Raw genomic sequence first — 12,527 nt, forward strand, 5'->3', positions numbered from 1 at the left:
TTAAAGAAATATAAAAATAACTCTTAATAATGAAAAATCAGGTGGAAGGTTTGGGTGCTTTAAGAGGAACAACATTTTTAGAAGGATAAGGCCTAGGCCCAAAATAAGTCCATCAGCATTATTTATTTCTGTATTATACTCTGAACTGCCCAAGAGAGAAAATAATATATTGTGTCATGTCTGCCTGATGCAGAGCAGAGTCAGACCCAATCATGGTGAGACAGCCCTGCAGAAAAATGAGGCGACCGGGAGAACGACACACAAACAGCCCATCAAAGCACTATTGATGTTTATAGTTTCTAACAGGATTTGGACATTGCGAAGGGACCCATCATGAATTGGACGCCGGCTCTTATGACCTACATACAGGGAAGGGTTGAAAGGTCTTGCCATCTATCATAGAACAAGTTGTTTCTGTTCTCAGGACCGGGTAGTTTGCAACAGAAACAGAAGGGCTTTAGAAAGCACGTGGCCTAACTCTCATTTGACCAGGAAGGAAACTGAGGCCCAGAGAGGTTATAACATCTTGTTCAAAGTCACACAGGTAGTTTTCAGTAGAGCCAGATTGCAGTTTTCCAGAAGGCCCATTAGGGGTTCCTTAATGCATCCCCGGAATACTGTGCCCGGACCGGTGTAGTAGAAGGCACCCTGGGCTACAACTCACCAGCTCTGGTCCTGTCTTGGCTGACATTGGCAAAATTACCTCGTGCAAGTCGCTCAACCACATGAGCTTTGCTTTTCCTACTCTGCAACGTGAGAGGTTAAAATATGTGGTCTGTCTTCCTCAAAGATCACCGCCAGATCAAATGAGATAATATGTAAAAACTCTCTTTTTTTAAGGCTTTATAAGGCTCAGGGTAAAAATAAGACAAAACTCCAAATAAAGGAAATTTTTCCTGTCGAGGACATGGGGATGGACCCCAGGGATCACTGGCCCACTGGAAGCTCTGTGTAAACGAGTGTGTGATGAGAGCTAGGCATGCTGTTTCCCCTGGGCAGAATTTCCACAGCTTTCTTCAGCTCTGTAAATGTGTTTCTGACACTCCCCTCTACCCTGCACCTCACCACTGCCAGTAAGAACCTATGTGCTGGCCTGAATAGCAACGTATTTATGATCGACTTAAAGAGCTCAAATAATGTATTAAAATACAGCGGTTTCCCTAGATTTAGCATGTGGTTGAGATCTTCCTGAGAGTCTTACTGATTCAATAATCCATATTTTTAGAATACAAATCTGTTTACGGGAGGGGAGCAAATCTGACCTCCCATTTTGCTTCATAAAGTGCTAAAACCCATGACCTATAAAATGATGAGTACAATTTCAAATTACAAATTAACCATATTTTTTCTACTTGTGTACTTCCCTAGTAATATTTCCTAGTTATTTTTAAAAACTTTTCTTTAAAATCATATTTAATAAAACTATCTACTTATTATTTACTGAATTCTTACTGAGTTCTCAGCCAGTTGTCTCCAGTATTTTCTCAAAGAGCACCACACAAAAGACACGAATCATAAACCGTTTGTAAGGCTGCCATGTTAAACCTGTTATTCTAGAAGGCTGAGAGGTGTGAAGAAAAACAAACATTTATATTTATGACCAACTGATCAATTAGGCTGCTTTTCATTAAAAAAATAAAAACACAAAAAGGCAGAATCAATTTAGCAATATCTATGTTAAAAATGCATGAAAAGATTTTTAATGTCGGATTTTTTCTCATTTATTTTTAGTTCTCTTTAGAAAATTACACTTGAAAGTTTTCTGTAATGGCCATCAAAGGCGCGAGTGAGACAGTGCCTGCCACCCTCCTGTAAGGTCACTGCCGGGATAGTGACCGGCACCCGGCCTGTGAGGCCTTCTCTGTGCTGCAGTTACGTTTCAGAAGAGTATCTGATGTATGAGATAACCAATTAGGAAAGTTACCTTCCAGCAAGACTCACCCCATCGTCCCATGGGGTCTTTCATAAATCTGACAATGGCTATACTCTTGTGTTTTAGAGGTAAAATCTCATACAGTACAGGAATGTGAAAAATGAGAGGGATTTTTCCCCCCTTGACTATATCGAAGTATCATCTTATGCCCTCAGGCTCTGAGGTCTCACAAGTCCTTTCTCAGATTATTCCTTTCAGTATTTTCCTTCCTCTTCCCTCATTGTTCTACATTTTTCAGTTCCTAGTATTATCTTTTATGCTTAAAGTTTCCTAAGCTATATAAACACAGTAAGTAAACTCATCTATGCTTAATAGAGTGTTTTACTTCAGAGAGACAAAACAAATATATTTTGGTAGCAACACTCTCAGGTTTTCAATAACTTAACCTAAAGCTTGGGTGGTGATGGTGATTGAAGTGTGGGAGGGGTTCTGTTAGCGATTTCCATTCAGTTTCACTTGTGTCACTTCTCATTATATGTGCCAGTCTTCAGAGAGAATACTCTGGAATCAGACCATCTGGGTTCAAATCCAGCTAGTTACTGTATTTTCTGACTATAAGACACACCTTCCCCCCAAATTTGGGAGGAAAAGGGGGGTGCATCTTATAGTCTGAATGTAGCTTACGTGGCTCTCAGGCAGTGGCCTATGTTATTTATGTTATTAAATATTTTACCACATTTTTTGCTTCAATATTTTTTCCCCATTTTCCTCCTCTAAAACCTAGGTGCATCTTATGGTCCAGTGCGTCTTACAGTTCAAAAAATTCAGTAAGTGACCTTGTGCAGGCTACCTAATCTCTCTGTACCTTAGCTGCCTCACTTGTGAAAGAAGGAGAGTATTAGCACTTAATTCATTGTGCCATTATGAGAAGCAAATGAATGAATACTTGTAAAGTGCTCAACAAGTAACAGACACTGTTACAGGAAATTTATATGTAGCAACTATTTAATATTCAACACAATATGATGAGATAGGTGCCACTGTTATTCTCATTTTACAGCTTAAGAAACTAACACACAGAAAGAGTAAGTAACTTGTCCCAGATGATCCAGTTAGTAAGTGAAGGACTGGTTTCAAACCTAGACTGGCTTCACAACAAGCATTCATTAAATGTCATTATTATTATAGTTGTTATTACCCGCACTTACACACTCAATAAATATCTGCTGTTGCTGCTGATAATGATGAATTTGTATGTCTAATCCTCCTTCAAAGTGTACTCATATGTGTATGACCCCTAACGGAATAGTTGATCTAGGCAATAGTTATCACCTAGAGTCACTGGCGATAGTTTGTTGGGAAATAGTATATTACCACTGTCCCAAAGTGTCATTTGCTCAGATTACTTGTTAATTGCAAAGGAGAAAAAAGTGCGTTTGTGAAAGAGAGATCCCTGGAGCAAGATCACAACCTGGAGCCACCATCAGACTGAGCATCACAAAGTGATGGACAATCCAGCATTGTGTGCCTCCAGCCGAGACGCAATATGGAACCTTGTTACAAATACTCAGTCGAAATCTAATCAATGCTTTAGCTCAAAATTGAAGTTTATAGGAAATACAAGAGGTAAGGGAAGACACAAATGATACCACGAGGCAACAACAAATCCAGAGCATGGAATATTCCACAAAATAACTGGCTTAACCTTTAAAAAAAGTTCAATGTCAAATAAAAAGACATAAAATCCAAATGCAAAAATGTGCTTTCCTTTTTAAAAATCAGATCAAAAATTTTTTTAAAGGTATAGACAACATTTGAGGAGCAAATGGCAAAAGTTAGATATGGCCTAGTTATGACATAGTATTAAGGAATTACTGTTCTTTTTCTTAGGTATAATGATGGCATCGTGATTATGTTGGAGAATGGCCTTATTTTTAGATGTGCACTGAATTATTTAGGGTGAAACATCGTTCTGTCTGTAGTTTACAAGTTGTTCAGAAAGAAGTACATACAGATGGGACAAATATGGCAAACAGTTCACAACTGTTGAATCTACAAGGTGAGTATAGAGGTACTCATTGTACTAATATTTCAACTTTATTTTGAGCATTTTCTTCACTTTCTTCATTAGATTTATGCCTTATCTTTGGAGAACATATAAAACATTTATTTTCATGTACTTAGTAATAGCTTTTGAAAAAATTCTATAAAATGTTTGCCTCTGAATTCATATTTAAAAAGAAAACTAAAAAATTTTGCTAACTTCCTACTGGCTCAAGCTTATTAAATTGGTATCAACATTGTTGAAGAGAACTCAGCACCTAACACAGGGCCTGACATGTAGCAAATGTCCAATAAATGTTTGTAAATATTTATTTATGTACTACCCTTTCCTAAGGATTGTAAAGTGGCAAAAAAAAAAAAAGATAGATAGATAGATAGACAGAGGCATGAGGCTGTGTTATTTCTTTATGGATCAAGGTATGCTGGGAAAATACTTGAGATGGACAAGATGGGGACCAACTGACACTGCCCTTGATTCAATAGGTCATGATGATTCTTGACCAAGTTTTGAATTTGTTTTACAAGGGCATGAAAATGAAGACTCTGTGCCTAGGACAAAACCAGAAGCAACAACTATTGTTTAAGACATCCTGAAGGAATCATACATAATAACACATTTTTGAACAATTATAGACTTTTCTAGATCCATGAAAAGGGGCAAGTTCTGCTCAAGTTTAGGCATGAACCCTGCAGGTCACCAACACCAGTGGTTGTTATTCTCTGAGAATCAGTAAATATGCATGAACTAGGGTCATTTTCAGCTCTTCCAGAAGGCAATGGTTCTACAAGAGAAGGGTGCAGGCAGTAAGGGAGATAGATATCTTTTGTGTAAGAAGTGGGAAGGAAATGATCAAGATTCAAAGAAATAATTAACAATATCACTTTGCATTTTCATAGGGCCTTTTTCCTAAAGCACTTCTTATCTACGTTGACTCATTTATTCTTACAATATCCCTATAACATAGGGATAGAATAATTGAAATTAAAAAAAATTAAAGGGATTTTCACTATGACCTAAGATGTGGAAGATATTGAAAAGGATATTATATTAGCAATACAGATATTTCTTCATATTGAACAACCCAATCACCTCCTCCCCTTCTGCTTCGGTAAAGTCATTTTAAAAAGATAAAAATCTATTACAATTTAGGGAGAATAATATTACATTTTATTACATGGGAGACACACCAAATTCAATCTAAAAAGGTATTTTAATTTGATGATATAGAGCTGTCTCTCTTTACAAAAAAAAAGTTCTCAAAGTACAAATCAGAATTTTTTTAAACTTGAATTTTAAATGTACTTACATGATTATTTATGTAGTGTTCTTTATTTAGTAATGGGTCTTTTTGTAAAGAGAATCACTTTAAAATTATTTTATAAATATGAAGTTTTATAAACAATAGTGGGTTGTTAAAGCAGAATATATTCACACTAAATGTTCTTTTGAAACCAAAAATAAGAAAGTGGGAGGGGGCACTAAAGAGCTAAATAATCTATTGCAGATGTAGTCATATGGAACAAAAGAGTCTTCAACCCAAGGTTTCCCATTCTCAGATGATATAATATGAGCAACATGCAATTTTTGCCCTTGGATTTTTAGATCCTAAACATTTCTCCCTTAATTTATCTGAGGATGCATATTTTCAGTAATGTGCAAATTAAGTAGTATACACTTTATTAACAAGGCCCAATTTGGGATTTGTAAATACAATATTTTAAAGTTAGTAAAATCCTGGGTAGATGTATTTCAATTCTTGTTTTCAGGAACAGGTGAGGCAAAGAGCATAGAGTTGTCTTAAGACGATGCCTAAACTAAAGACAGTCTTAGCGATATAGCATTAACTGTTAATAAAGAGACAAAGATAGGCAACACCCTCTCAAAATCTATTTCAACACAAAGTTTTCTTTTTGTAAAGGGATCTAAACTGGAGTTATTTGTAAAGGTGACACAGATGCTAACAGAAGTAGAAATGCAAGCAATGAGAGAAATTCTGACCTCAGAATACTAGTGTTCATTCATTGTTGCTCAGCCCCTCATCCTGATTCCCCAGTTTGAATTAAATGCTGACTATGGTGAAGTGGAATTTCACCTTTGTAATCCACAGAAGCCATCAGCAGAGTTCTTTTGTGTAATGGGTTGGGTAAGAAACAAGTCCTTTCCTCGTTCATTTGCTAGTTAGAAGTCAAATCTTATCACCACAGACACTGACTGCTACAGCGAAAGATTAAGAGATGGGACAACATCTTAAAAGCAATATTTGGAAAACCGATGGGATTAAGATTTGACTCATAGAGAGCATTCTACAAACTATAAAACTATTCAAGACTGCTAGAGTATGTGGACGGACGTTGCATTATAACATACCTTTTAGAAGAGAAGAGATTGAGTCTATGGCTTGGCTTTGACAGAGTTATTAGAATCCTTTCTTGCAAGAAGGAAGTTGAATTCACATCCAAATTACTGCCATTTCAGAGTACGGATCCACCTTGTGCTGTCTTCCAACTGCCACACTAAAAAGAGGGTTCACATCACAGATCCATTAGTAGTACCTCCTCCTCCCTAACTTCTTACTCCCTCCTCCAAACTACCCCCAGTCAGAACTACAGTCTGTAAGCAAACCACACAGGAACTAGCAGACTTGGGGCTTCAGAGAGTTGGGCGTGAGCCTTAGATTATGTGGTTTTGTTTTCTTGCTGTCAAAGTTGAACTAAAATGCAAGAGGTTCACTGAAACACTTTTGCTTCTTTATGCAACTGTTTCAGTTTTAACAATTTCCCCTCTGAACCATTATGTTCATATAAGAAAATTTCTAATCCTAGAGATAGTGCATTGGCAGGCTGCTGCTGGTCTTAAGGAAAACTCTCATTTTCCCTTAGTATAGCCATGCAACCAGAGAAACAGTAAGAATTCTTAGGGGAACTTATTTAATACCACTCTGGATCACTCACAATATTAAAACCCCAGAAAAAAAATGCTTTCTTAGTGCAATTAGCCCATAATATTACACTGAACCAAAAAAAAAAAAAAAAAAAGGGAAGGCTCTGAGCTAGGATGTGTTCCAGCCCGTTTTGCCACAATGAGACATAAGCTGGGTCTGGGATTCACTTTCTCTTGAGTTGGTTGGACTAAAGGATTTCTGGGATGTTTAAGTTTCCGTCACCTTCAACTTTCTGAGTTCTTACCCTCAAATTTATAACTTACCCTCCCAAGTTCCTGCCTCCCATAACAAGTGCAACTTGTAAAGGCCTCTTCCTCTCTCTTTGCTCTTGCTAAAAATGGATTGCAATGTTGCATCTTTCACATAAAATTAGACACGTTGCTACTCACTAAATGGCACCATTCAGAGTTTGGAAACCAGACCCGAGATAAAGAGGAAAATGTTGGCTCGCAGGATGTTCCTAGCATTAATCCCTTGAAAGCTAAGAAGGAGGGCATCATATTAGACTCGATTTGGGGTTCTAAAATTTAAATTTATTCTATATTGTGAAATGGTATAATTTTCTCTTTGCCCCTTTATACCTAAACCTTGCTCAAGATTTATAAAAAACCTTTTTATAAAAAACTTTTCTTTGGTTATAATTGCTTTTTTAAATTGAAATAGCAAAGAAGACTCCGGTGTAGAATCAATAGAGCATCTTGGTCACAGCAGGTAGTGTCCAGTAAATATTTGTTAAATGAGTTAAGAGAAGCAATTTGCTTCCCCTAACTCTTAAAATATAAGAAGCACTTTCTTTTTAATAATGCCAGCCTGTCGAATTTTCTTCAACTCAAGTTGTGTCTGAACAGGGTTGTCATTATTTCCACATTATAAAGATGGAAAGTTCAAGATAAAACATGTTGCTGATTTACAATTTAAAAAATGTTTATTGAATTTAGAGAGCGAGGAGGAGGAGGGGGAGAGAGTGAGAGGGGAGGGGGGAAAGAGAGAGAGAAACATCCACTGGTTGCCTCCCATTCGCACCCCATCTGGGGATCAAACCCGCCACCTTTCAGTGCACAGGGATGGCACATTGCTTGGGGCTATGTTGCCAATTTTAAAACAATGACATCTCAAGGTTGGCCTCCGCATTCTTTAGTCTTCATGGTTCAAGGACCTGGGTCATCGTTACACCCCAGGGTTCCATTGCCAGTTTTCAAACCCTACGATCTTCTGGCAGAGTCCTTATCCCATTCAGCAGTTTTAAAGTGGTCAAACACTGAGCCCCTTACACCTCCATGGCCGGGGAGCCAGAAGAAGGAGGAAAAGTTGAAAAGTGCTCCAGGAAGTATCATGGCGTTTTCAGTTTGCACCCTAAAGAGGACGCTACTTTTCCACAGGGTGCTGCACCCCAGGGAGCAGAATATAACCCCTCCCCTTACAAGTGTGGGGCAAAGTACAGAACAGAAAAAATCTCAAGTTATTGCGGTAGTAAGTAATGATCAGCAGATGTGTTTCTAGAGCACATTGGGAGGGGAGCAAAGCCATCTCAATGGTTTATTTCATTAATTGAACAAGTGCAGAGGCGAAACCTAAGAACAAAGGCTGTCACGTGAGAACACCAGCATTTCCATCCGCACCATCGGGGACACTCAGAAAAATATCAGTAAAATTGGGAGGATTTAGAAATACATGAAATCTCAACTTATCTACAATGGAGAAATTTTCTTTTAAAAGCGTACTTTTAAAAATTTTTCAGAAGCTTCTGAAATTTTAGAAGTAATTCCTTCTAAGGGGATCATCGTCAATATCAGAACTTCTTATGCATAATTGTGTTTAATCTGGTTTTATGGTGATATGTGTACTTCTCATTCAACAGTGTGGATCCAGACACTCTCTTTTCATTCATTCAGTAAATAACATTTGAACAGCTCTTCTACATGCTGGGAATATATCAGTGAACAAAACATAATCCCTGCCCTCCAGGATCTCACTTTCTGGCACAGGGAGAAACAACACATATGTCAGATGGCTGCACTACGACGGAGAACCGTAAAATGGGGCCAGAGTCATAGGAAGTGTGACTGGGGGGGGGGGTTGTGATTTCACTGGGAGATCAAAGGACGTTTGAGCAAAATCCAAAACAAAGCAAGGGAGCCAGCCTAAGAGCTCTCTGGGCCAACAGCTTTTGCAGGTATAGGGACCAGCAGGTGCAAAGCCTTAAGGTGGGAGCAAGCCTGATGCACGAGGTAAAGAGGAGTCAGTGTGGAGGTTAGAGAGAGCGGGGGCCAGAACGCTTAGGGCCTTGCTAGTTATTACATGATCTGACTTGGATTTTAAGTTTTAAAAGGACCATTTTGATAGCTGTGTTGAGGTTAGATGGTAAGGGAGCAAGAGCAGAAACAGGGAGACCAGATAAGAGGCTCCTGTGATGGTCCTGGTAAGAGATGATGGCAACTTAGGACAGATGGGAAGTGAAGGTTGTGGGCAGTAGTTAAGTTTGAATGTACAGGGTGACCATAAAGTCTGGAAACATAGATATTATTTTATTGTGTATTAGAAGGTGGCATTGATAAACCATTTGTTACCTCTGACACATATTACCCAGACTTGGCAGCCAGCTGTATGAAAAGATGAGCTGATGAATAATGGATAATGATGTGTGGTGTGAGAGACAAAGAGAGGAGGTGATGACTTCAAGGTCATGGGCCTAAGAAACTAGAAGCAAGGATATGTCACTTACTAAGATGGAGCAGGTTTGGAGGATTAAGAGTTTGGTTCTGGATGTATTAAATATGAGATGTGTATGAGAAGTGCCAGCAGGGAAGTCAGAAGAGATTAGGGCTGATAATAAAGCGTTGAGAACTGCTGAGAAAGAGCACGGCGTTTAAAGCTGTGAGACTGGCTAAAACCATCTAAAGAAGAAATGCAGAGAACAGACTCCTCCAAAGTTGAGAGGTCAGAGAAATGAGAAGAAACCAGCCAAAGAGATGAGGAGTGTGATGCCCTAGAAACCAAGAGAAGAAACTTCACTTTTATAAAACTCTGAATTTCAGGGATGGGGGAGGAATACAACAAGTTGTATTGTATAACGATGTCTGTATTTAACAAAGGCTGTAGTATTACAACTAAATTATGGTGCCCCCAAATGGAGAAAAGCAGAGAAAAAGGACCTCTTACAAAATGTCACTTTAACAGAGTTAATTTCTCTAAGTAGGTAACATTGCACCTTTGGGGAGCCTAATCTACTCCCTTTTAAACTCATCCAGAGATTCAGTCTAAAAGGAGGAAATGAATGGATTTAAAAAGAAAAAAAATGGGACTTCTGACCTCAAAATACAACAGGTAGACCTCTGATTGAGAATGTCCATGGATTTCAATGTCAAGGACCATCCTTAGAGTAGGGGAAAGGGCACAGCATTGAATGCAGAATATTTGTGTTCAAGTTCTAGCTAAATAACTTGATGGTTGAATAATTCCGAGCAATTCACACAGTCCACTTTTTCCTGCAAACTCAGCCCAAGTTCACCTACTCCAGGAAGACTTCCCTAACTTTGTAGATTTAGACAAATCCCCCTTTTACTCCCACATCACTCTATATTTGCCTTTGTCATGGCAACTTATTATAATTGCTGATTTATTTCTGTCTCCTCTGAGACTGTTAGACTATAATTTCCTTGTAGTCCCAATAGCTCAGCATAATGCGGGGCACACACCAGGTTGCTCAAGGATGTAGAGTGAATGCATTTTCTCCAAACTCACTGCCTCCTATGTAAAATAGGGTCATTAATGCCTACTTTTCAGAGTTCCTTTGAAATTTGCGTAAGATATCCTTAGGAAAAAAAGTCTTCTCAAGCTCTAATTCAATATATAAAATACTTGTTGTTTGTCCGCTCCCCCCTCAACACACATTACAGAACAACACCTTAACATGTTATTCAAGCCCCTGAATAATCCCTTTCCAAGCCCGCTTTCCCATTTCCCTCTGGCTGCTACTCCACTTAGCCGGCTAAGCAGTATTTCAAGCAGACATACTTCTTTCATACCTCCTATCATTTTATATTATACTTACCTATCTTCATTCCAGTATCAGTAATGTGGGCTGTTATAATCATCATCACACTTGAAGTAGTAAGCGTTAAAAACACATGTTACTTTCCTCTATGAAACATTTTCCTATTCTCTAAGTCTCTTCCCTCTGTCCCAGTAGAGTGCTGCCATGGTCCACTCAAGCACCAACATGCCTTCCAACAGGTCTGATGATATGCTCAGTGGATAAAATGGCCTGGCAGTGTGGTCGAGGTCCTCCGGGACCTAACATTCCTCCGCCGCTCTGCTGAGAGCCTCGGCCACAGCCGTGGAAGTACCGGTGCTGGCAGTTTTCCCAAGATAATGAGCCCTCTCAGCTTTCGAGATTTTACCCATGATGAGTCTTTTGCCTCTAATGGCCTCCTCTGCTCTGCTTATTCAACGAACGCCCTGTCATTCTTTAAGATTTAAATCAGATGTACACTCTTCGGGGAAACCTGCCCTTAAGTCCTCCTGGGCCGGATGAGAGGCCTTCTCCTCAATTAGACGCCGTGCCTGTCTTGTCGCAGTCTTCCGGGCTGGTGCCCGTCGCCTCCACGCCCGCCGTCCTGCAAACTCGCTGGGCCCCGGACTCGCCAGGAGTCTGGGTCCTCGCGGCTGGGTGGGTGCCCCGCACCTGCTGGGTGTTCCCTGAAGATCAATAGAATATTTCAACGACCACGGGTCAGTGGCGCCTGAGGCTGTCACTGCCCATGACACACAGCACTCTTTTCATCTCTGGGGACGACTTCTCTGTTCTTTGTCTTTTGAGGTGGAAATCAGGGCGGATGGCATTTCCAGTCAGTTAAAATTACACCGACACAGGCTGTAAATCTTACTCTTTGAAAGGAGAATTAAGGCAGTACCACAAACGAACAGATTGTTAAATGAGAGGACATTTCACCCTCATTCCACTCACTTCCCTCAAGCTGGGGTCTTCTCACCCCTCGCACCCCTGTTGTTTGAGGCTCCGGCAGAGGCACGTGCTAGACTCGGGAGAGGCCGGAAGCAAGAAGCCGGAAGTGGAGGTGAGAGGCCGGAAGTGAGGAAGCGGAAGTGGGGGGCGCCGGGCACTCGGGCCTGGAGGAGTTGAATAAGCCTAGGGAGCCAGGGGCTTGAATTGGAGTGGGGAGAGGCCCCGCCGCGGGAGCTGGACTTTCTCCTCAGGTAGCTGCTCTTAGGAGGAGGGGCTGGTAATGGAGGTCGGCGGGGACTGGGCCGCCCCCTGTCCCATGCCTGTGCCGGCTGGCGGTCGGAGTGCCCGTGACAGAGGGTTGAGGCCCGCACTGTCATCGTAAGGAAAAGTCTCTGCTGCGTCACACCAACATGTCGCTGCCACTTTCTAGAACCTTCTCCGAGCCCAGCCTCCCCCTGCAAGTAAATCCTGAGCTATCAGAGGGCAGTTGCTGGAAGTCGATTCTCACCCAGCCTCCGCTGTTCACGCTCAGAATTCTTTCCCGCGCACTTCACTGCTTCCTCTCAACCGTCTTCCCTATGTGATTAGTCCTTTTCCTGCAGATGGGGCACCGGCCCGGAGAAGTTGTAACCCTTAATTAGGAAATGGGAGAACAGGACCTCAAATCCATGCCTTTGGAGTCCTA

The 12,527-nt window shown here is 40.5% G+C and overlaps 2 protein-coding genes across 5 annotated transcripts in view; one reads left to right on the forward strand and one right to left on the reverse strand.

Annotated features, from left to right (window-relative positions):
• The window catches only part of GRAP2 (GRB2 related adaptor protein 2), a 65,173-nt gene extending 53,282 nt beyond the window's left edge, over positions 1-11,891 (reverse strand). For 3 of the 4 annotated variants that reach the window (XM_037160477.2, XM_053662244.1, XM_037160480.2), the window contains exon 1: positions 6,306-6,530. The gene's annotated coding sequence lies outside the window, so the exon portion shown is untranslated. Of the gene's footprint in view, positions 1-6,305; positions 6,531-10,930 lie in introns of those variants that run through there. The other variant, XM_053662242.1, reaches the window with a different exon arrangement.
• ENTHD1 (ENTH domain containing 1) overlaps positions 1-12,527 on the forward strand; it is a 183,672-nt gene that overhangs the window by 52,308 nt on the left and 118,837 nt on the right. The window contains exon 5 of the mRNA XM_053662245.1: positions 3,764-3,932. The gene's annotated coding sequence lies outside the window, so the exon portion shown is untranslated. The remainder of the gene's footprint in view (positions 1-3,763; positions 3,933-12,527) is intronic.

Source organism: Artibeus jamaicensis, unplaced genomic scaffold (genome assembly GCF_021234435.1).
Source record: "Artibeus jamaicensis isolate MK-2021 breed Jamaican fruit bat unplaced genomic scaffold, CSHL_Jam_final contig_233, whole genome shotgun sequence".
Lineage (NCBI taxonomy): Eukaryota > Metazoa > Chordata > Mammalia > Chiroptera > Phyllostomidae > Artibeus > Artibeus jamaicensis.